Source organism: Metopolophium dirhodum, chromosome 4 (genome assembly GCF_019925205.1).
Source record: "Metopolophium dirhodum isolate CAU chromosome 4, ASM1992520v1, whole genome shotgun sequence".
Lineage (NCBI taxonomy): Eukaryota > Metazoa > Arthropoda > Insecta > Hemiptera > Aphididae > Metopolophium > Metopolophium dirhodum.
This window is the reverse complement of record NC_083563.1, coordinates 20,603,183-20,630,378: the sequence shown is the minus strand read 5'-3', so window position 1 is coordinate 20,630,378 and position 27,196 is coordinate 20,603,183.

Genomic DNA, 27,196 nt, shown 5'->3' with positions numbered 1-27,196 from the left:
TATATATACCTACTTATTGGATACACACTTCAATTATTAAAATAAACGAGCATCAACAAGCGCTCGTTTCGAATAACTACATTAAATAAATTTAAATAAAGTGTTGTTATGACTTTATGACTCTATGACTTATAATTTATATTTTTAAATAATAATTATTGTCAAATACCACCATTGCGGATAGCTCTTATATTGTCAGTATAATTTAAATAAATACTGTATACTAGTTTATAGCTATAAGTATTTAACAATTTGAACATTTCAGCCTATAGGTACTAATTTCTCTATTATTACTTATATAGCTATATTAACTTTTTCATTAACTTATAAAGATGTCAAGGGGCATTGTAAACACATGTTGGATGTTTCTATTTATATTCCACCGTTGAAGATTTATATGGTAATATTGAACAAGTTTTAAATTTTGATTAAAGCTATACCATCGTTAGTAGCCACATACCACATACGTCTTAGAAGTAGGTACAATATGTATATGTGTTAATATAATTTAATAATTTATTTAAATTGAATGTGTTTATTTTACGTAGTGAATGACAAGACATTTAAATAAAGAAATATTAACATTATAGTGAATAGTATATATAGATGTATACCGTCACCTCATACATAGACAACATGACATGAGTTCTAACTTTAAACACTAACGATAATAATACTCTAAACTAATAGTTTTTCATTCGATAAGAATTTCGTATAATATTATAATTTATAGAAATAAATGACTAAAATAAATGCATATAATAATATAAATTATAGAATAATAATGAAGTACCTGATATTTTCACCTTTAGATTCTAATAAAAACGACGAATATTGTATTGGTTTCACTTTCATAATAGATTATTACAAGTAAACTAATCTATACAGACACCCATGACAGGTTATATATTATGGTTCTTAGAACTTTAAAGACATAAGTTAAGGCAAAACTGCCGACAAATTATACATACAAATATTAAAATAATTTATGGCATACCAGTTTTTTTTAAATTTATATAATATTATATATATATGTATGTATCTAATATGTATTATAAGTTATACGGTGTCGAGATAATAACATTAACACTATTTTTTTAAAAGCAACACTTTAATGTTAATTAACATAATAAAATAACAACGGATACTTGCACGCAGGTCTGGATTTGGCGAAGGGCCTTAAGACCAAATTTCCCCTGTCCCAATTTTTTGGAGACCCCCACAAACTTAAGTACTTAAATTTATTTTTTACTGGTAGATTTCAAAATTTACTAAAAATATTCTAATATAATAATATTATGATTGAATTGTAATAAAAAGAAACTAATAATCAATGTTAAAATGTAATTTTTTTAAATGTTTTTTTGTAGCATGAAGACAATTTGAGGGGCTGAGGATGAAAATTGTATTAGACCCAGGGTCCCACAATATGTTTTGCCTTGTTCTCCCAAAGGCCAAAATTCTAAATCCTGCCCTGCTTCCACGGCCTACGACAACATGCCTAATTTGTCCGGTAGTAATAAGATTCTCAGTATATGGACGCCATCAGCATCGATACCAACATAACATAATATTTAAAATAACAAATAATCCCTTACTATAGTTATTATTTATTTATGTATGAGTTATATTTTTAGTCCTTTATCTATTTAAGAAATACCTCACCAACTACATTATTATTTTTATCCAACTAGGTTTTGGATATAGGAAAAACTCTGAAATGTGCAAATAAATATAAATATAAGATAATAGTGGTAAATCAATTTACTTCTATTCGAATATAAGAGCTTGATATTATAATGAATTCTTCTGAGTACTGAGTATACTGCAGGCGGTTATGTTTTATTAAACACGATTTCTATTATAGTATACATGATAAAACAATTTGTTTTATTATTTTTAAAGAATGCAAACAACAATAAACCAAGTTTGAAAAATAATCAAGTCTTTCTTCTTTATATTTTTTTATTATTTTTTTTAACACTATTTTTCGTAAACATTTTAATATTCACAAAGACCCCGCATTCATTAAAGTAATAAACTCATAAGTCATAATATTATCTTGGAAATCGAATTTTAAAGTAATTAATAATGATATCTATATTTTGTTTAGACTTTCTTGAGTCTACCAATTTTATGAGAATTAAAAATTTTAAATATACGATAATCTGTAAAAAATTAATCCTTTTGTAAAAGCCTCAAAATTATAGTTAATTTTTTTCTAAAATCATCATATTTTACCTAGTATAATATGCAAAAGTCAACAATCGATCAATTTTTTTTTTGTTCTTTCAGCTTTGTCAGCCTATAATGAACCACGTTATTTTTTATTTTAGAAAATATTGTTTGACGTCTTTCAACTTCAAAAGTAGTTATATTCAGAATATTTTACATAATATCTAAAATTCTCAATAGCTTCTCAATCATATTTAGTTATAAGAGTTAATATAATATAATTAAAAGATATATTGTGCATTTGGAAAACAAATTCGCGTGTGTTGTGTGTATAAATCACTCGACCGACGTGTTCTGCACTCATGAGTAGGCATATCAATATAATAAATAATAATAATTATGACATCTTGAATAAATTATAAAAAATATGTATATACCTATGGGTTACAAATACATTAAGTAAAATAATATTTGACTCAAAGAATTCGCATAAACAAGCAATTTAAAAATGATTGAAATTTTTGCACTAAAAAAACGGCGCTTTTTTTTATTTAGGTAGTAAATTTATATCGAAGTACATAACTTTATAATACATGAATACTAATATTATATATATTATATTTTTATTAGTTCCTATTTATTATTATTAATAGTGCGTATTTATTGTATATAGTATAAAATATATTATATTACCTAGGTGAAGGATTAATTCGGCATTTATATAGGTACTTGGAAGGTATTTTTATTATTTTGTTTTATGTTTCATTTTATAAAATTGAAATTTACTATGATGCCTGCATTACTATTCAATTAAAATACACCGCGGCGCAATTACGACGATCCAAATAAAACCATAGTGCAACATTGATAATTGAAGAGATAATAGTTTTATATAATTATTAATTGTATTATGTTATAGTAATGAATGACTGATGATAATATTTTTATCAACCAGATGTTGATATTTCTTAGTTCTGCACATTGCGACAACAAGGGGCCAACTGCCAAGTAGTTAAAAGTCGCCAAAAACATGAACGAAACCAGAACCCCTTTGATGTTGACAATCTGCTCTCATCCGGATACGGTATAGTATACATCGTGTCACTATTATAAATTATAATGTGTATAATATGTTATCACCAATTTTTTTTCGATTTGTTTTTATTCTTCACAGTTTTGTGAAGACAAAGAAGAGTTTATTGTTGGGCTACCCTATGTAAACCTGTCGTCAGACTCAGACGGTCCAAAAAGTCGTTGTTCGGTAAAAAGAAGCACTTACAACTTCGTAGCCCATATACTCGTATTATATAAGTATTTACATGACGTCATGTACTGGCAATGTCGAGAAAATATTTTGTTCAATGGTTATCCACTCATCGGAGTGTGCTGAAAACTGTCTTCTGCGCACAGCTGTCGATCTATATAATACATAATAATATATTTTACGATATTGTAATATTTAGTCGTACTCACACATATTATTATACATGTGAAATGTGGTTCAGCGTGTTCATTGCCCTCGGCGGCAGCGACACAAGGCTCTATTGTTTTTATTATTTCCTCAACGCCGGCAGGGCGAGTTGACATATCATTCCACTTGTCCTTGGACATTACCGAACAATGGTCTCCTTACAATATAAAATATATAGACTGGGCACGTGCTTGCGCGCGCGTTGTATTGTGACTGCCCGGCGGCACATCCATCTGAACGGCGTTAAATACGATTACCGATATCGTTATAATAATATATATATATAATATAGGCAGGTCGAAGGTATATACCTGCGTAGACGTAGGTAGGTGTACGAGGTATCTATTTGGAGAGCACGATATATAATATATCGAGAGAGATATTGTAGAGAGCTGCTGTAGTATAATGATATATTGTGTTATTATATATAATATTATTATACAACGTAGCGCCCGTCACTCGGCGGCGTGCAGGTTTCACCTAGCTCGACGGGAACGTGCCCCTTCGAATCGTATAGTAGACAGGTGATAGGATGCAGGGTAAAATGTTCGACCATGGTTATCAATTTACCTTGATTTTCATCAAAATTGTATTCACGTCACATATCTTGGCAGTACTCCAGTACTGTACTAATAAAAAGCTACTATCTATTTATACCTACTGGCTAAATTATATATGATATTGTGTTATTATATGAAAACTGAGGGAGCGCATGCAATCCAAATTTGTAGTGAAAATATCAAGTTGTGAATATTAATTCAGAGTACCTATGATAATTTTGTAGCTTTTTATGAAACATTGATGAACAGTGTTAAGACACTAACGGCGTTTTTTAATTTAAACAGCATTTTAATTAGCATGTTTTAAGATGTTTAAGTATAGTATAGACGTATAGATGTATAGTATACAGGGTGTGACAGGAAGACCTGACAAAAAATAAAAATTATGCTACATAATTCATGGACGTATGTCAAAAATTGTGAAAATTGTGAAAATTATACCATGTCAAGAAATTCCTAAAAAATAATATTTTGAAAAAAATTTATTTCGTTCTAAATAAATTTACTAGAAAAAATATTGATAGTTTAAAATATTCTAAAAAATAAACTACTTGAATTAGATAAATGTTTTTACCACCAAAATTGTTCTTATAATCAGATTTACAAATTGGTTATTTAAATTTTTTTATATTATACATGTAACGCAAGTGACTATGATTAATGAAATAATGATAAATATAAAAAAAAATTTTAAATATTGATATTAGAACCAAAGTTATTTCATCTATCAGGTCTTCCTGTTACACCCTGTATACTATACACTATATAGTATATAGTACCTATGTACCATGTCTGCCACTATTATACCTATATTGCAGGCTACTATAGATATAGTACCTATAATATATTATTATTTATACCTGTAGATGATGATCGGTTACCATTTTCAATCATTTGTCAATAATCGATCACCGGATCACACTAACCATTATATTACAAATTACAAAATAAACAACGTTCAAAACGGTTTATACTTGATAGTTAGTGTAAATGCATCGCATGATAATTTTTGGTCTGGCCATTGATTTATCGACACCGAACAACGACGATTACTGGTAAACGAGGCGTAGGAAAATCTATTAAAACGCACCACTATTTGACCGCAGTAACTTTCCCACACGTATTTGTGAGTTTTAAGAAACCACCACAGATCGTCGAAATTGATTTTCGATATATACTTACGAATACATTATACATATACCGTATATACTTAACCAAAACTCGTTTGTCAGAATTTAAATAAGAAGGGAGGTCAATTAAAAAAAAATAAAATTTGGAAGTGACTCTGCTGAACAGTAGGGTACAAGTGGGTGACTGTTATGGATAGTGTTACATTTGAATTCAATGATATAATATCATTGTATACGAAAAACGATTCCAAGTGGAGACGATTTGACAGCCTAGCATATTGTATACTATACTTATATTGATATTATTAAATATTATTAATACCGTAGCCGGTTAAGTTGAGTAATTATTATTTGTTTATTATCATATTTGAATATAATAATATATTTCAGACGTTTCAATTACCCACGAATAATATTTTTAAAATAGGTATATAAATTACAAGTTACAACGAATTATGAACGATATTTCAAAAATTAATTGCCGAAAATCATTAGTTTTTAACTGAAAACGACAGAGAAGTCTGAATTTGGCGGTCAGTCTTATTTTTAAGTTATATTATAGCTAATTGAACTTTTTGGTATTTTCATATAATATATCCGGTGTAGTCACTCGCACACTGCGCTTGCTCGAACAATTAAAATCAAAAACATCCCTCGACTTGTTATGTAAATCCACCATGGGTGGGTGTCAGAATTATTTTTGCATCATCAATTTTAAAACGTTGATTTACCTAGATTAAAAAAAAAATTAATTTGTTATACTTAAGCTCGGTAAACTTTAAGCGTTGTACGGGTGCGTAAGACACCGAAAATCGTGAACTTCGTAAGGCTATACCATAAATACCAATGGTTTCCCGGTAGTAGAGTTTTGGACAAGTACCTACATAGGTAACTTATAATAATTCATATTGTAAATTAATTAGGTACCAAAAAAATATAACTTCTCAAACACTGTGTCTATTGACACTGCCGGGAGAATGTATTACAATGTCTGTAAACTTACGGACCAGTTTGTATAGTTAAATTTGGCATGCGAACTATAATTGAAATAGAAAACCAGAATAGGCGCATTGCAGATGACAAAGATTTCTGTAAAAGAACATACGATTTATCAATATACCGTATAGGTACTGATAATACTGATAGTACTAGATAATACTATAATATATAAGTTCTATGGATTTATAATAATAAACAATATATTTTATAATATCTATGGCAATCGTCAATTGTCGAAATTCGTCGGCGACGGTTAACAATTCTAATAATTTCAGCAAATACTATTGTATTATAAATATAATATATTGTATATTTTGATTTCAGTGAACAAAAAAATAATAAGCCACTAATATAAACGGACAGTTCGTTAAACCGTGCATATTATAATGTAAGTTTTAATACAAACTCGCAAATTTCATTATGATCAGGTTATTTTCATAAAGTATTTCGATACTTTCAAGTTTCAGTTCATCGGAGTGAGATGATTAGATGTAGATGGATGAAGATAGCTGTTTCTTCGGCGATGGCGGCACTCTAGCTACGTTTCACCGGAAGAGTAGATGTTTACGAGTAAGTTTGTTTTCATATTATTACCTACTATTTTACATTTAGTTTTTAGATTTAAATTAGGCGTAAAATAGGAATTATTCTTGTTTTTTTAAATAATTTTTTCGAAAAATATATGTAACATTTATAGCTCATACAATTATGAATTTATAGTTAATAGAAATGCGGATGTTTATACTTCATAGATATTTTTTTATTGAAATCGTGTAAATAATTTGATTAAACAATCAGTTACCTACTCATCACTAGTATCAATTTTATTATATAACGTGTAAAATCACCGACACAAGGTGCCGACTGAATTTAAAAAATTAAAAACATAAAACAATGTTGTAGTAGAAGCTGGAAACTATAGTTTTTATAATCCATATAATGTAACTATTAAATTGAATCATTGAATTATTATTCAGAGATAACTTTGGGATAAATGTAAATTAAATTAAAAATAATTAAAAAACATTTTGTGAAAGGAACAAGATTACTGCTAATATTTAAATCTTAATTATTATTAACAAATAAATACAAATAATAGATATTTTAATAGCTTTTTACTATTAATATTCAGTGTAAATATAGTTTATGATTGACTTACCAATATGTAATAAACCTATACGTAATAAAATAATTATTCATATCAAATAATCCCAACAATTCAATGCAAGGATTCTCATAAATTGATCTTACAGCAGCCTTAAAACACCAAAAATACATTTGTACATCATTTACAAAATATTAGTTTCCTATTATGGTGTAGGTATTAATACAAACAATAAATTGCTATTCGAAAAAACAATTTCGTATACCTATTATTATTTACTAAATACCTACAACTAAACTAAACTAAAAATAAACATATGATTACATATACTGAGTGCCTATAAAATAATATTATATATGAAAATTGAATCTTTATTACGAATACTTATCGTTTACACAGACCACAAGAAAAAAAAAATAAAAAATATTAAAAAAAAAAACACACATAATTGTAAAAATATAGTTGGTATTATAGTATTTGATGAATTTACTGTATACGTTTATGACTTTATGTTAACTCTAAAATCTAGTAATCACATTTTTATTTAATAATTCATAAAATACAATATGCTCTTATAAAAATATTATTGTGCTACTGATCTATCTATTCACCACCTTAATCAATAATTAAATTGATAAACGAAAATAATAATTTAAATAATACCTATATCATATTATTATGATTCAAATTCAAAATTATAAACTATTTTGGTTTATTGTCTTATCGAATTTCAATGAACAAATTGTTCCTTAACATAGAACTCTTTGATATAAAAAGTTCCATTATATTATATCCGTGGATTCATCATATTGACGTACCTAGTATGATATCTATCATTTATTTATTTAATCTATGGCAAATCTCAAAGTCGTTGCAGAAGACACAGTCGATTAAAAATTCTAAAATGTCAATAAGCAAAGAAGATATGAGCAAAAAACTTACTGCGTTTCGTATAATTTTATTTTTCATAAATCACAATATTCTAAGTTCTGGCTGTATTCTGGAGCGTTTCCTCATGGGCGTCGCAGTTCACACACGTCACGGATTCCGCCGAAGGAGTCGATAATTAAAGTAAGTTTGTTTTTATATTCTTTTGGGGCTTAAATTTACTTTTAAGACTTAAAACAAATATTTAATGTCACGAAAAATGTGCTATCCAAGTGTCGTAGGCGCATATTTTAGTTCCGGACTAGAAATGTATAAAATACGCGAGATATAAACGCCGTCGTCGTTTTTCCAGTCCCTGTTAGTAGAATAATTATAATTAATAGGTGCATACCTATACAGGGTACTTAATATAAATATATAAATATTTTGGTTTAATTTATAGAAATATATGTTATGACTTATAACTGATAATGGTCATAAGATACAATTTTAATTAATAACTGGTAATTTTTTTCCAAATACAACGTTATAAGTTAAAGGTAACTATTAATTTAGTGTCACATACTTAACTTCTATTGTTCACCTAATATCTATATTCTATATCATAGGGATTAGGGATGTATAACCATGTACACATAAAAGTATATTCACGGAATGGTCAACTGTCTATCCTGACGTTTGCGCACTTATGAATAACATACCTACTCATATACTCGTATAGGTATATAAATAGTGTAATACTACATACACGAATGTGTTACCTATTATGTCCCTAAAAGTTCAACAGTTAAAATCACATTTATTTTTATTTTTTCGAACACAATGTTTCAAAAATTATTAATCAATATATAATTTATTGGTATAGTATTAAATTAATTAATGAAATAAAACAAACACACCTACTATAATTATTAGTAATAATAATATATCTATGTATAAATTATTAAAATACAAAACGAACAAACGAAAAACGATTCTGAGTAAAGACATAGTTAACTAATAAATAATATTGAGATTAAAGTAATTTATTTTACTATTAGACATTAGCACCTACAATAGTAGGTTAAAGTCATTTTTGCCCAAATAATAACATTTGAAAGTGTCATCGTGTCTATAAATTATAATAATAATATACTCTAAAAGTTTCATAAATCCGCGAATACTTACTATTTTTTAATTACAACAAGATAACTAAAATCGTTATTTTTGGTTTTAATATGTAATTTCGTCCAAATTTTAACTTATAATATCTGTAAAAAGTAACTGTGTTTATAATAGATTATTTAGATTTTTCGGTTACAATATGAACCAGGGGCGGACTGGGCCGGTGGGATACTGGGAACTTTCCCGGTGGGCCGCTACTAAAAAATGATTTGTTATTGCTATATATTTATAATTATTATTAATATAGAAGATCGGTATAAATCGGTAGAAAATCGGTATAAATATGAATTATAAATATTTTTTATTTTCATACCATGACGCGTGTGTGAAAGATTGTATATATTAAGTGTTTAAGATGTTAGATTTCGGTTCGGCTGATTGTGCACGTCTCTCACTCTTCAGCATCAATGCATCAGAAATTATTATTTATAATTAGGCCACGGATTTAAATATAAACTCCATTTTCTGAATTTTCTAAACATTGCTTTCCAAGCAAAGCATTCGTTTCATATATTATCAACGAATTGAAAAAATTAAATAAAAACATTTATATGGGTTGAAGTCAATATTATAATAACTTATTAAAAAAAAATTAAATACAATTAAATAAAGGTAATTTTTTTAAATTATATTTCTATTTTTTTACGTACCCATTATGCTCGATACTATAACTTCGGTCTTCAGTTATAGAAAACAACAATTGCCAATATGGAATTACTGTCGAAGTTTTTTATTTTAAAATATTAAATAGCATCTGGTTGACTGATGTGCTATAACGAAACTCAAAATATAACGAATACACTACCTATATACCTATCTAAATTATATTTTATATTCGTTTAAATTGGACTTTTCATTTTTCTGGACATTTTATTAAGCTACGAATTTATTTAGTTATTTTGTTATTTAGGTAATACATATCAATTAATAGGTATTTCTTAAATTTTTTTTATTATTTTATTCGAAACATTATTTTTAAATATTGGGATCAATAAAACTATTTTTATTCAATTACTATTTTATATCAATTAGAATTTGTTAATAAACCAAGTAATAAATTAATGGTTACCAAGTAAAAAAAACCGTTATCTATATTATAAATTTGAATTCAAATTACCGCATTTGCGTCTAGTAGAAACAAATAAATGTTTTTTTGAAGATAATGTAAAAATATCCATCATCCATCGGTTAGGACCATATATATATTTTCTATGATTAGGACGGTGAGGTTATAATTATAAATAATCTATGGCAAATGACAATCGTCTGAGACGAACAGCGATTCCAATACGTACTCACATATTTCGTTCCATTCTGGTTATTAAACTAGGTGCCTATTTTTATAAATGTCATTAATCTCAATACTTCCAGACTGAACTTTTGGATCGGAGATATGAAGACGCGCGCTGCATTTTCCTTGGCGGAGATGCACAGCTCTGACACTAGACAATATTATACACTCGAAGGGAACGCGTTTTGCCGGAAGAATAAATAATTACGTAAGTCTTGTCATTCTATTCTGTTGAGGCGGTAGACCTAATGTAAATATTTATTGTCAGACAAACTTATATAACCGCTAGACGTAGAGTAATTTTTAAAATCCAGTTTTTATAGGTGTGCAAAAATTATGAAAAATACCTTAAATTATAATAGTTTGCCTACAACTGTTAATTTATTGTCATAGTAGAATAATTTTTAAAATTTGAAACAATGATTAGGCAATACTTTTATAAGTAGGAAGGTAGGTTTTTATACCTACCTATAATAAAATAAGAAAATACATAATGATTAATGTTATTTAATATGATTTGTAAGTACATAGCAGATCATACCTAGAGAACACCTCAAACGTACGTTTTTTTGGGGGGGTTTTACGGGATATACCTAAGGGAAATTTTCTTCAAATTTTCACATTTCACTATTTGATATTGTGATATTATTTGTGCCTAGGTTAAGTTTCTGTTTTAGAATCGATCGATAGGTTACCTAGGTATATCACATTCTTTAATTTTAATTCTGGTAGTCGAGTATTGGACAAGTACCTACGTAATTTATAATTCGTATCGTAATTTAATTACTAAAAAAATATATTTTCCCCAACAGTGTCACCGGCAGGAGAATAAATTATAGAATGTCTATAAACTTGTGGTCTAGTATATGGTTAAAATTGGCATGCGACCAACAACTGGGGGCTTGTTCTGGACAATTTAAATGATCTAATAAGATTTATCTCATTATTTGAATTAAATTAATTTTTAACCGATTGTTGTGTTAATCAATTTTTTAATTTATTTCATTCAACACACTCGTCTCAGTTTTCTAGTACCTCTAGATTTCTCACAAAGTTCATATCGATCATCTCACAGCTTTCATATTCAAAACCAAAAAAATATGTATTTTTATCTTATTTCAATCTTTTTCATCGAACACCAGAATATATTACAGATCATAAAGGTACTAGTATTGTATACTAATAAAAATTAATATTAGGTATTTATTGGTAGGTTTATATAATATATGTAGACTGTAAATAGGTCATTAGAATATTGTAGAACATTTTACTGCATAAGATAGGTGTTATTTCAGAAATGGTATTCGTCAGTGAACATTTTCAAAATAGGAATAATATATCATAAGCAGATTAAAATGTGTGAACGTTTCAGTGTTTCAAAGACTAAGTTTCGTAGCAGATTTCGATTCCGTCACGGAGTATGTATTTTCTTATTTCCCAGTAGGTTTTTTTTTATTATAGTTAATTGATCAGGGGATGTATTGCCCGAAAATTTTCAATATTTGTATTGTAACTATACTGGTATAACACTATTCGGGCTATCAATAAAGTCGTGTTCAAAATTAGAAAATTGGTGAGGTATGATATTTTCTTAAGCAATTCTTTCGAGTAGGGAATTCGCTCAATGATATTTAAATATTTTCACCGATAATCAAGTACGATGACTTGTAGGTAACTAGAGACCGAGTGAATAGGAATTAGGAAGTGTGTGATATGGCGAAGATAAGGAAATGGGTCAACAGGATTTCAGAATGTTTGGTGTATGAAAGGGAAAGATGAAAAAGAAATGTAAGGTTAGGGTAGGTAAGTGGAGTGAGAGTAGCAGATATGAGAATAATAAGTAAGGCGTTAAGGTACAAAAGAGGATAGAATAAGAAATTAATTAATTAAGGGTAGTGTAGGGTAGTGTACATATTGTAGTGAAAACAAGAGAAAATACGTTCGGTCACTGTATGATAAGAGATAGTGAGAGTGGCTATAGAAGTTAATTTACGGGAGAAATGGTGGACGAGAAGACTGAAGAAGAGATGGATAGACAGACTACCGATCATATGGAGGTGTGGAATGAGAGTGGCTGAACCTATATATAGCTGTGAGAGACGGGGGAAGAAAAAGTGTAAAGGTAGAATAGTTATGTTAACAATGCCGAATACGTAGGAAAAGATCTTGAATTGCAAAGGCCCTATTGACTCTTTGGCTTCAACTAACCATAGGTTTACCTAACTAACCTTCTTATGACTCATTAGGACACTTTGAATAAAAAGATCCTGAGTTGCAGGTTGCCGAACTTAAGTGTTTGTTTATCAAGTCGATCCTTTGATTGTTGACACCTTAATCCATGCTATGGATGAAGCCCATAGATAATAAAGATATTATGTCCTATCCATATCTTTATTATCTATGATGGAGCCATACCCAGCTCACTCGTGTAAACTTGTTGCCGGTTGGGATGTCAGCGCACTATTTGTTTTCCATCTTTGACCCACGCGTAGCATACCAAATGTACGATTAAGAAAACACTAAAATGATTTGGTCAGAGAGAGAAATAAATGGTGCGCTAAAAATCTGACATCCTCTTAGTGTTATCAAGTTATCAGGGTTGTGAATTTCATGCAATGAAAAAGTGTTAAATATTTGCCTGCATGTATGCACTAAAAACAGGCAAATATTATAAAATTCAAAAAAATACTGAATGAAAACGTTTTTATTAAACATTTTTTAAATTAATAAATTATAATTCAAATTGGTTTACAAAAAAAATTCTTTAATTACACACTTGGTAGGTAGGTATGTAGGTAGGTAACGGATGAACCGAAAATATAAAAACATTTTAAGAAAATAAGCATAAATACGAAGAAATCATGAAAACATGCAATTATATTAACTAACCCCAAAAAAAACGCATATTGGTAACGGTGTTGTAATAATAGGGATCTCCCAACAAAAATACCTACTAATAGTTCAAACAAATCATAAAAGCCAACTGTAATAAATATTAATTTATAAAAAAGTATATTAAAAAGCATTATTATTATAAATGAAACAAAACTATCAACTATGGACCGTGACATAATATAGGTATTTCTATATTTTTAGCTCCATAATTTCTGTTAAAATATTAGGAAAATGTATTAAGTACCGTAAAAGTGCTAAATTTGAGCTATTACTTAAAATATTATATTCATAACAAATTATCATAGAAGGTTAGGTACTGTTAGTCCACATACTTATTATAGTTTAATTTAACTACAACATTCTAGTAGAGTCTGATAAAATTTGGTTCCACGACTTTGATCATACAAACTTTAAATACTAGTTTATATAGATGTAAATAATCCAAAACATATATTGCTTCAAAATATAAAAATAAAGTGTCTTGTATTGTAGTAGGTGGGTAACTTTCAAAAAAAAAAACTAAAAAAAATCATACTTGAAATCTATGTATAATATACGTATATTGTAATAAATGTTCAAATGTTTATTATAGTACATTATAAAAAATTAACTTAAGTTCAATATAATACATTATAACAGGTGTTCAAATAAACATTTCATACCAAAAATTTTGTTAATTCACACAGTCTCTCTTCAATTTTAAATTTTTCTTCAAATTATCTACAAAATATAAATGTTTAGTAAATTGGAAGACTTGATTAAGTATTTAATCATTTATCTAAAAGAGATGTGCCGGGTCGCCACATTATTATATCGAGGGGCCATGGTGCAAGTGTCGTCCATAAATATCATAACATATATTGTATTAGTTACAAACTCTTGAATTAAGAGTTATGTGTGAGGATTTAATTGATTTCCTAAAAGGAAATGGCTCAAGGTTTCCTCAGTAAGTTGAGGGACCGTTGTTAAAGTGCTGTCCACCAATAAAGTACCCGAAAAAAAAAAAAAAAAACGATTAATTCATATATAGAAGGTACTTATATCATATACTTTTATCAAAGTATGATTGGGTTAGCCACCGTCTTGTGTAAATGATAATGTCTTATGTTTTCCCAATCTAATTATACAAAATACTGAAAATTAATGAAATCACAAATATTAGTACAATAGAGAGACTGTGCATTGATTTACAAATTTGTCTTAAATTTACTTTTTGCATAGACAATAATATGAAGGTGGGCTGGGCTTTTAATATCAGAGTATGGGGGACAGGGCTGGGAATTCATATTATGAATTGAAATATTTAAATAATAATAGAGATTCTTTTATGTGCTTCAAATTGTTTACACGAGTGAGCTGGGTATGGCTCCATCATAGATAATAAAGATATAACATAATGGATAGGACATGATAGTCTTATCAGCGATCTGATCTTCGAGGGGAACAATTGAGGCCAACTCGAGTATCGACTATCAATATAAAGGAACCTCAATTTCCTTCCCCTCCGGAACGTGGCCTGAAATGTATTTAAAATAGGCGTGGACTATCCATATCTTTATTATCTATGGGCTTCATACATGGATAAAGGTAGTCAACAATCTAAGGATCAACTTGATAATCAAACACTTGAGTTTGGCAGCCTGCAACTCAGGGTCTTTTTATTCAATGTTTCCTAATAAGTCATACGAACGTTAGTTAGGTAAACCTATGGTTAGTTGAAGCTATGGTGATGATAGACGACTACCATCACCGGTCGTGAGCTTTGCGATGATCTTTTCCTACTAACTATCAAGGTATTCGATATTGTAAACATAACAATGAAAGAAAATATTTAAATATTATTAATTTGGTTATGTTAAGTTAGGTTAGGATAGGGCAGGACATTATATGTTAACTAATTATCATAGTTTTTAACACGGTCTTAAAGACTGTCAGCAAGAGTTGTACCAGTATAGTTATTAAAAACTTAAATACAGCCAACATTAAATAATGATTTTTCTACCACAACAAATTATAAAATGTATTTTAAAATATAACAAAATATTATTTTATTAGGGTTTTATAAGGCTTTCAATAATTATGAGTTTTTGTAAATAGAAAATGTATAAAATCAATAGTTTTAATTTAATATATGGTTTTGTGTTTTAATATCCTATTGTCAAAGAATTCTCAGGGTTTCCTTCCACATTTTTTTACATTGTACTAAATCTAAATTTTTTCCGCGCATATTTATAAAGACTAAAACTTATATCTGACTATGTTTTTATTTGCATTTAGACTTTATAGTTTGTAATTTATTATTGACTGTAGACCCACCAAACACAATATTATTTTAAATTAATCATTTTATGTCCTTTATAAATTACAATCACATAGTAGAGTCCGTGCAGGACCTTTTATCATTTAATTTCTTTGCATCCTTTATAATTTACATTCATTTTTATACATTTTCTTATACATATATTACGGTTAGGTTAGGTAAGGTTAGGTTAGGTGAATGAACCTCTGATCATAATAATTTTTCGTGTTATTATAATGTAAACAATACCTAGTTTTTGGATTGTAATTAACATGTATTTAGCTTCCTCTTTTTTTTTTTGGTTAGTGTTATTTCACCCAGGTTTCTCAAACAATTTTTTTTTTCGATTCATTGAACTCTTGTAGATTTTTTTGTATAAATATTATGTTGATCTTTTTATATAGATATTTTAAACACTGACAAGCCAGTGCCATCTAAAATTTTTTTTGCCTTCTAAACTGCATTTGCCTGCGGGCGCCAACAGCCTCCTTCAATTTTTTTTTTAGTTATGTGACTAGTTGAATTTTTTGTATAGACTTTGTAATGTGTATTCCTACAATAATAATTTTTTTTAAATTTTTTTTTGTTTTCTAAAATGCATTTGCCTGCGGGCGCCAACACCCTCTTTCAATTTTTATTTTTGTTATGTAACTCTAGTTGAATTTTTTGTATATACTTTTTGAACATTGATAACCTGGTGCACTTTGAATAATCCATCATTAATGAACTAAATATTTAGAATAGTTTTTTTCTGTTTAAGATTCTGGACATTTTAGTTTGAAGTTTTTAATTTCAATTTTTTTTTGTTTTCTAAAATGCTTTTGCCCGCCGGCGCCAACACCCTCCTTCAATTTTTTTTTTGTTATGTTACTAGTTGAATTTTTTGTATAGACTTTGTAATGTGTATTCCTACAATATTATTTTTTTTAAATTTTTTTTTTGTTTTCTAAACTGCATTTGCCTGCGGGCGCCAACAGCCTCCTTCAATTTTTTTTTTAGTTATGTGACTAGTTGAATTTTTTGTATAGACTTTGTAATGTGTATTCCTACAATAATATTTTTTTTTTAATTTTTTTTTGTTTTCTAAAATGCATTTGCCTGCGGGCGCCAACACCCTCTTTCAATTTTTATTTTTGTTATGTAACTCTAGTTGACTTTTTTGTATATACTTTTTGAACATTGATAACCTGGTGCACTTTGAATAATCCATCATTAATGAACTAAATATTTAGAATAGTTTTTTTCTGTTTAAGATTCTGGACATTTTAGTTTGAAGTTTTTAATTTAAATTTGTTTTTGTTTTCTAAAATGCTTTTGCCTGCGGGCGCCAACACTCTCCTTCATTTTTTTTTTTTTGTTAACTGACTAGTTGAATTTGTTGTATAGACTTTGTAATGTGTATTCCTACAATAATATTTTTTTTTAAATTTTTTTTTGTTTTCTAAAATGCATTTGCCTGCGGGCGCCAACACCCTCTTTCAATTTTTATTTTTGTTATTTAACTCTAGTTGAATTTTTTGTATATACTTTTTGAACATTGATAACCTGGTGCACTTTGAATAATCCATCATTAATGAACTAAATATTTAGAATAGTTTTTTTCTGTTTAAGATTCTGGACATTTAAGTTTGAAGTTTTTAATTTAAATTTTTTTTTGTTTTCTAAAATGTTTTTGCCTGCGGGCGCCAACACTCTCCTTCATTTTTTTTTTTTTGTTATGTTACTAGTTGAATTTTTTGTATAGACTTTGTAATGTGTATTCCTACAATATTATTTTTTTTAAATTTTTTTTTTGTTTTCTAAACTGCATTTGCCTGCGGGCGCCAACACCCTCTTTCAATTTTTATTTTTGTTATGTATATCTAGTTGAATTTTTTGTATATACTTTTTGAACATTGATAACCTGGTGCACTTTGAATAATCCATCATTAATGAACTAAATATTTTGAATAATTTTTTTTTGTTCAAGATTCTGGACATTTAAGTTTGAAGTTTTTAATTTAAATTTGTTTTTGTTTTCTAAAATGCTTTTGCCTGCGGGCGCCAACACTCTCCTTCATTTTTTTTTTTTTGTTAACTGACTAGTTGAATTTTTTGTATAGACTTTGTAATGTGTATTCCTACAATAATATTTTTTTTTAAATTTTTTTTTGTTTTCTAAAATGCATTTGCCTGCGGGCGCCAACACCCTCTTTCAATTTTTATTTTTGTTATGTAACTCTAGTTGAATTTTTTGTATATACTTTTTGAACATTGATAACCTGGTGCACTTTGAATAATCCATCATTAATGAACTAAATATTTAGAATAGTTTTTTTCTGTTTAAGATTCTGGACATTTTAGTTTGAAGTTTTTAATTTCAATTTTTTTTTGTTTTCTAAAATGCTTTTGCCCGCCGGCGCCAACACCCTCCTTCAATTTTTTTTTTGTTATGTTACTAGTTGAATTTTTTGTATAGACTTTGTAATGTGTATTCCTACAATATTATTTTTTTTAAATTTTTTTTTTGTTTTCTAAACTGCATTTGCCTGCGGGCGCCAACAGCCTCCTTCAATTTTTTTTTTAGTTATGTGACTAGTTGAATTTTTTGTATAGACTTTGTAATGTGTATTCCTACAATATTATTTTTTTTAAATTTTTTTTTGTTTTCTAAAATGCATTTGCCTGCGGGCGCCAACACCCTCTTTCAATTTTTATTTTTGTTATGTAAATCTAGTTGAATTTTTTGTGTATACTTTTTGAACATTGATAACCTGGTGTACTTAGAATAATCCATCATTAATGAACTAAATATTTAGAATAGTTTTTTCTGTTTAAGATTCTGGACATTTAAGTTTGAAGTTTTTAATTTAAATTTTTTTTTGTTTTCTAAAATGTTTTTGCCTGCGGGCGCCAACACTCTCCTTCATTTATTTTTTTTTGTTAACTGACTAGTTGAATTTTTTGTATAGACTTTGTAATGTGAATTCCTACAATAATATTTTTTTTTAAATTTTTTTTTGTTTTCTAAAATGCATTTGCCTGCGGGCGCCAACACCCTCTTTCAATTTTTATTTTTGTTATGTAACTCTAGTTGACTTTTTTGTATATAGTTTTTGAACATTGATAACCTGGTGCACTTTGAATAATCCATCATTAATGAACTAAATATTTAGAATAGTTTTTTTCTGTTTAAGATTCTGGACATTTTAGTTTGAAGTTTTTAATTTAAATTTGTTTTTGTTTTCTAAAATGCTTTTGCCTGCGGGCGCCAACACTCTCCTTCATTTTTTTTTTTTTGTTAACTGACTAGTTGAATTTTTTGTATAGACTTTGTAATGTGTATTCCTACAATAATATTTTTTTTTAAATTTTTTTTTGTTTTCTAAAATGCATTTGCCTGCGGGCGCCAACACCCTCTTTCAATTTTTATTTTTGTTATGTAACTCTAGTTGAATTTTTTGTATATACTTTTTGAACATTGATAACCTGGTGCACTTAGAATAATCCATCATTAATGAACTAAATATTTAGAATAGTTTTTTCTGTTTAAGATTCTGGACATTTAAGTTTGAAGTTTTTAATTTAAATTTTTTTTTGTTTTCTAAAATGTTTTTGCCTGCGGGCGCCAACACTCTCCTTCAATTTTTTTTTAGTTATGTGACTAATTGAATTTTTTGTATAGACATTGTAATGTGCATTCCTACAATAATATTTTTTTTAAATTTTTTTTTGTTTTCTAAAATGCATTTGCCTGCGGGCGCCAACACCCTCTTTCAATTTTTATTTTTGTTATGTAAATCTAGTTGAATTTTTTGTATATACTTTTTGAACATTGATAACCTGGTGCACTTTGAATAATCCATCATTAATGAACTAAATATTTAGAATAGTTTTTTTCTGTTTAAGATTCTGGACATTTAAGTTTGAAGTTTTTAATTTAAATTTTTTTTTGTTTTCTAAAATGTTTTTGCCTGCGGGCGCCAACACTCTCCTTCATTTTTTTTTTTTTGTTATGTTACTAGTTGAATTTTTTGTATATACTTTTTGAACATTGATAACCTGGTGCACTTAGAATAATCCATCATTAATGAACTAAATATTTAGAATAGTTTTTTTCTGTTTAAGATTCTGGACATTTAAGTTTGAAGTTTTTAATTTAAATTTTTTTTTGTTTTCTAAAATGTTTTTGCCTGCAGGCGCCAACACTCTCCTTCATTTTTTTTTTTTTGTTATGTGACTAGTTGAATTTTTTGTATAGACTTTGTAATGTGTATTCCTACAATATTATTTTTTTTTTAATTTTTTTTTGTTTTCTAAAATGCATTTGCCTGCGGGCGCCAACACCCCCTTTCAATTTTTATTTTTGTTATGTAACTCTAGTTGAATTTTTTGTATATACTTTTTGAACATTGATAACCTGGTGCACTTTGAAGAATCCATCATTAATGAACTAAATATTTTGAATAGTTTTTTTTTTGTTTAAGATTCTGGACATTTAAGTTTGAAGTTTTTAATTAAAATTTTTTTTTGTTTTCCAAAATGCTTTTGCCTGCGGGCGCCAACACCCTCCTTCAATTTGTATTTTTGTTATGTGACTCTAGTTGAATTTTTTGTATATACTTTTTGAACATTGATAACCTGGTGCACTTTGAATAATCCATCATTAATGAACTAAATATTTTGAATAGTTTTTTTTTGTTTAAGATTCTGGACATTTAAGTTTGAAGTTTTTAACTATTCTAAAAATTTTTTTTTGTTTTCTAAAATGCTTTTGCCTGCGGGCGCCAACACTCTCCTTCATTTTTTTTTTTTTGTTAACTGACTAGTTGAATTTTTTGTATAGACTTTGTAATGTGTATTCCTACAATAATATTTTTTTTTAAATTTTTTTTTGTTTTCTAAAATGCATTTGCCTGCGGGCGCCAACACCCTCTTTCAATTTTTATTTTTGTTATGTAACTCTAGTTGAATTTTTTGTATAGACTTTGTAATGTGTATTCCTACAATAATATTTTTTTTAACATTTTTTTTTGTTTTCTAAAATGCATTTACCTGCGGGCGCCAACACCCTCCTTCAATTTTTTTTTTAGTTATGTGACTTATAGTTGCATTTTTTGTATAGGCTCGAACAATGATTACTTGATGCTCTATGAATAAACTATTTATTTCTATTAGTTTTTTCTGTTTAAGATTCTGGGTATTGTAGTTTGTAATTTGTAATGTGTGTTCCTACTATTTAAATTCTTCTACATTTTTTTTTTTGTTCCTGAAATTGCATTTGTCTGCAGGCGCCCACACCTCTATTGAATTTTTTTTTTTATGATTTTAACATAAGCCGATTTTTTTTATTGATAACTTGGTGCCATACGAATAATCCTTCTTTAACGAACTAAATATTTTGAATAGTTTTTTCTGTTTGTGATTCTGGACATTTTAGTTTGATGTTTGTAATGTGTATTCACACAATATAATTAATTTCAAATTTTTTTTTGAATCATGTTTAAAGACTTATTTATAATTATAAGAAAACTTTATTTTTAAATTTTAGAATTAAAGAGAAAAGTATTAAAAATCTTTATTAATTATACTATCATAGTTTTCATATTTATCTTATTTATAGTTAGATCGTAATTTAAGATTTATAAATATATGACTAATTTGTTGTAATTTATTGTTATACCTACTATTGCAGCAGTTTTTTATTCATGCGAAATAAGAAACTCTTATTAAGTAAGAAGAAATAAATTATAGTATAATATAAGATGTAACCGTAGGCATATAAAACAATAAAAAAATGTTATTTTTATGTCTATGGATTAACGAAATTAATAATAATATCATTAGTGACCAAAATAAATGTATTAAGAGACGCGTGATATTACAGTTCTTTCATCACTTTACACTACGTACTAAAGTTCGATAGACGACGGTTTTCCGGGCGTGCCTGGGAAGTTATATTTCTTTGGAAATTAAATTAAAATATGAATTATAAGTTATATAGGCACTAAGGTACCTATTATGTAGGTATATTATATACATATACATTTGTATATATATATTACCGTGTACGCTTGTATATTTGTTACGGTGTACCTATATATATACTAAAAACACTTAAGTACCTAGCCAAAGGGGTTACAAGTCTAAAATCGTAAACCAAATCGAACCTATACGTATCGAAAAAAGATGCACGGATTATACCGTGAAAAGTTAGGTCGTCGAATATGCACGTCAACAATCAACATCGAATGCAACAGTTTGCAACCCGACTATTTGTTGTTGATTATTATTTTACTCAATAATAATAATAATAATTATTATTATTATTATATTGGCATTATCTATGACAACGAGACGCGTTCCTTCGCGTGTACGTTTATATTATTATAATCTATATTTATTATTACATTCGTCCGTGATATAGGTCAATTCGACTTACTATACATTGCACACGGTACGAATTATGTGGTACGTTAATACATTTCGGGATTATTAATCGTCCTATACTCGGGTACCTTTTTATCATTATTATTATTATTAGTATATATTATAAATTATATAATATAATATATAAGTATACCTACCACACTCATCACATCGTTTATAATATAATATATAGGGTATATGTGTCCGGCGAAAAAAAGAAAAGAAAAATCATCAATCAAAGCATTAGCCAATTGTTGCGTCTAAGTCAATTGAATATTATTATTATTATATTATAACTTCTTTGGCTAAATAACATAATCGTCACGAACTCTTCGGGGAGCATACATAGTACATACCCACACACACACACACACACACTGCACACACGACGTATATACGACATCTATATAATAATATAATGTATATAAATATGTGCGTGTATGCAGTGTACCTATATAGGTGCAGCAGTTGTGTGTTCTCATACATTAAACCGGCGGCGAACCTCCGAGTCCGGACTTACACGCGGCTTTCAGAGTCGTTCATTTATCGAGTACAAATAAAACGTGACCGTGTCGCCGGCACGGAGATATCCTCGTATATACCTTTATATACGAATATAATATTATGTAGACGCGACGACGATGTTATTATAAATACGAGTCGAGCGAATCGTATTCGGATATAGCTGATGTATAGGTAGGTTGTAGGTATTATATACAAAGAGGGTGTTTTATAATATTATTAAATTCCGTTGTTGTTGCTGTTGCTGTTGTTGTTGAGCTATTATCGATCATTATCAATACGTCGATACAGTATTTATTTCTCGCGAGTACGAAAAAATGTCGTGCCTACAATAAAATCGTGCACTAATATAATATTATGTGATTGATAAACGTCAATAATATTGTGTTGACGTTTCAATTGTAATAACGTAATAATATTATCTAATAATTATTATATACTCGTTATAGTCGTTACAATTAATAATAATACTATTTTAACACATTAAATGTATACCAACGAATTGTTGTCGCGTGTACTCTTAAAAATCGCACAATTTAGTGTCATATTAAAATATAAGTGTAAATGTGTATAATTTGTGTGCGAGTGTCCCTAATACCTATATACACATTATTTGACGATTATGAATTATTTAATAAGGTTTGATGGATTTAAGAAGGAAAGTATCCATTTACTTATGTGCATACAATAGAAATATATTATTTAGTCATACTCGCCCGTATAAATGTATAATATACAAATAAAGTATTTATCGTACTCAAAAAGTGAAAGTTGTTACGTATTTTTAGCAGATTCGTGTATTTACAATATACTAAGTATGATATATAACAGTATAATATAATATAATATTATATGATTTGATAAAAAATATTTAAACGATTAATCTAAAATACACTTACTGATAGTGCTACATAAATTGTAATAATATCAGCCATGTGGTTATAATATATTATTATGTTTTTCACATTGCTAATTTAAAAAAAAAAAGTTTTCAATTGCAAAACTGATAAAAAAACAGATCACCGGAAACTATTATTATTACTCGTGGTTTAAATTATGCGATGTGATTATAATTATTATACAATCCGCATTTATCGTGTGAATGTGAATTTTTCAAAGAACTTTATCAAAAATTTGACAATTAAGTGTACACTAAACCACAATCCATCAAACCATTAATTATCTGAATAGCAAATGGCCTATATTATACTATTATTCAACAATCGGTTTCATCAAAATGTAAGAATTTTTATACGACTGTACATCAGAACATATCATAAACTAACTATAATAATATACATATTATACACGCAAACGTCAAAAATCTAATACCTATGGACGCATCTCTATAAAAAAAATAGTACCAGGTATCTCTATCCCTATATCTATCTATCGGTTTCGATTTGAAACTACAGCTACGTTATCCTTATATGTCTTATACTAGTTAACGATTTTTATACCAAACTCACTTACATCATATTGTATGGCTTATATATAAACCTTCAGGCACCATCCGGTCGGGTATCGCGTGAAACTCTGTATAGGAACACTATTAAAACCGAAACACAATAATATGACCGTTTAAACAAATTCCACCTTTAACCCGCGCGGTAGCATTTCGGGAATTAAAAACACGAATAATTATGTATACGGATCAAATGGTATACATATATTATCATTATTATGCGTATATACCGATCCGATGTTCCAGTATTGTTATTACTATTTTTATTTTTTTTTTCATGATATTTATAATGGCTATGCAATCGTGCCCCTGGCAGCAATGTTCCATTTCGACTGTATATATAATATCTACACGTAATGGAATAGATATACATGTATAATATAATATAATGTACCACGTGTGTGTGTGTGTAATAATATCGAAACGAAAACAGAGGCAGGTGCCGTGCTTTAGAATGCGTGGCAAACCAATGATGATAGGAATTATATCGCTATGTGTGTGCGGACAACAGTGAGCAACTATTATATTTTTCCTTTTACAGATCAGAACACACAGTTTACAGCAATCGGTACAAAACGCAGTCTCTCGCCGGGTCGAAAGATTTGTTTAATAATATCGGATTAGGGATATGTGTCTCGCGCCGGCAAGAGGCGGGTTGTTTAGCGTCTCTATTTACGGTGAGTACAGCCGAGTATAATATTATACGTGTACAATATATATATATATTGTATTTTTTTTTTCGCCCATACAACGCGCTACCACATTATACTATACGGGGGTGAAAAAAAATTAATATAATATGTGCCCGCATTACATCACGCACCCGTCAAAATGTCCACCCTTTGCCACTAGCTATATAGACTATACTATATTATCATTATTATTATTGTATGATATCACGTGATATCCATCGCGTCCCCTTAAAACCGTGTCGAAACTAATGGTTATAACTTATAATATTATAAACGCGATCTCATGTATAAAAAAAAAATAAGGGATTTAGGTATTCATTAGAAAAACGTGTGCCTGTAAAATATGATCGCATGACCATAATGTATGTAAAATATGGCGTATTAAATCATATACTTGTAATAATAAACGTACCTATATACGACCCGCACCTACTTATACGCATAAATACAAGTCTAATCGTTTTCGATTTTTATCAATAGCTTATGAATTTATTATTTCAAAAAAAAATATATGTAATTTTACTCATACATATTATACCTAGATATGACATATTAATGATATTTTGTGTCCTCGGATGAATAAAATAGTCACGTATTCGATGAAATAGACATTTGTAACAGTCACGTCCCCCGCAGCAACTGCAATAGTATTATATTATGCGTTTCGTAACAGTAGGATCATTTTTTTTTTTTTTTACCAATCACCTGACGACGAAGAAATCTATTGGAATCGAAATATCTGACGTATACAACATATTATTATTATACACAAGTGATAAATGATAATAGTATAACGGATTCATTTTTCATGTCTCTGACTTTATATCTATTGATTGGATCAAAAACGATATTTTTATCGAACTGTCGGTGTTATTTTATTGTTCAGTCACACCTACTTATATTTAAATATAATATTCACGACGAATTTATTTGTCAGCTTTTCAATAGTACCTACTAAATACTTATGTAAACAATATTATGTTTTCTAATATCTAATGTCCTTGTATTGTTGTATGTATAAAAGTAAGTATTCAATAAATTATCTTAAAATATTTTTTTTTAATAGAAACTCGTAATTTACCAGGATTACCACAATATGCTTAGACAAATCGTACAACGCAGCAGACGACGCTATATTTATGAATATCAGAATATCTTAATAAATAAATCATTACGAGAATTTAATTTATATCCTAAGAAATAAAGTATCCCTGCACCAAATCGTTTCCGTGACACACATAATTTTAGGAACCATTGAACTAATGTAAGCAAAATAGTTACAAATATACATATATAGTTTCGACGTACCTACCTACAAGAAAGTTCATACTATAATAATAATAAATAATATACCTATACATCTGTTCAGCGGTTAAATATATAGGTAATGAATATTGATAATAAAGCACTGATTAGAAAAATGAATTTGTTATTAATAACGAGTCGGTGTACCTTTAGGCTACGATAAAAAACATTTAAAAAAAAAAATATTATTTCACGCTGCTGCAATAATGGATTATTATTATTTATTTCTGTTGGCCCGTGGAGCTTGCGCTAAAATGTATTTTACTAAACAACCAATATATAAGCATAATATTATATGCAAATAAGTGAGCAGGTGATACTGCGATGGACACCGGCGAAAAATAATAATTGCGCATACGATTTTTACCAGTTACGCCGCCGTGTAGGTAGGTAGTAATGTAGAATATAGGTATGCATTATAATTTATAATATATGCAAAAACTACACTACCTACTCATCAGTTTAGTAGATTTTACATGTAAACTGATTATTCGCCGAGTAAAATAATTAACCATAAATAAATAATGAGTGTAGAAGACGTCGTATATTAGTATGTATATCTACTAAATTGGTTTTCCAATATATGGCTATCTATTAATATTTAACATAATATATATATTTCCTTTGTCCGTGTGTAAGTATTCAACCTCCTCCTAAACAGCTTCGCCGATTTTAATGACATTTTTCGTGTGTGCTTGAGTGGGTCCTTGGATGGCTTAGATTCACAATCGGACACAATCGGATCCGGGGAGGTGCTCTAACAGGGATTTTGGGATTTACGATGGACGTTTTTGTTTATAAATGATTGCTATTGGTTATAGGAGAAA